The sequence below is a fragment of the Mesoplodon bidens genome (genome assembly GCF_964165515.1).
Source record: "Mesoplodon bidens genome assembly, chromosome: 2".
NCBI lineage: Eukaryota > Metazoa > Chordata > Mammalia > Artiodactyla > Ziphiidae > Mesoplodon > Mesoplodon bidens.
The window spans coordinates 158,801,294-158,801,922 of NC_138177.1; positions in this window are offsets into that span (position 1 = coordinate 158,801,294).

The following is a 629-nucleotide window of genomic DNA, read 5'->3' on the forward strand; positions in this document are numbered from 1 at the left end:
GAAACGGTCGCGCAGGCCACACCCCTTCCCCGTCGTGCTCTGCGGCCGAGCATGCGCAGTGCATCCGCCCCACCCCCACCCAGGCGCTGGGCTACTCTTCCGTCAATACGAAAAGGCAAGCTTGCGAGTGGGTGAGCGGGCTGTTTAGATCCCTGACTCGGGACTAAGAGTTTAGCCCTGAAGCCCTATCTATTATAGGTGGCAGCCAGATGTGCACATTTCTTTTTTTATTTTTTAAAATAAATTTATTTATTTACTGTGTTTTTGGCTGTGTTGGGTCTTCGTTGCTGCGCACAGGATTTCTCTAGTTGCAGCGATCAGGCTTCTCATTGTGGTGGCTTCTCTTTGTTGGGGCGCACGGGCTTCAGTAGTTGTGGCTTGGGGGGCTCTAGAGTGCAGGCTCAGTAGTTGTGCGCACGGGCTAAGTTGCTCCGAGGCATGTGGGATCTTCCGGACCAGGGCTCGAACCCTTGTCCCTTGCATTGGCAGGCGGATTCTTAACCACTGTGCCACCAGGGACGCCCCAGATGTCCAACTCGAACTTTCAAATTACGTGAGCCGTTAGGTTTTCTTTTGTACTTAACCTATGTTGACTTGGTTTTCTGTCACGTGGAGCACAAAGTCCTGTC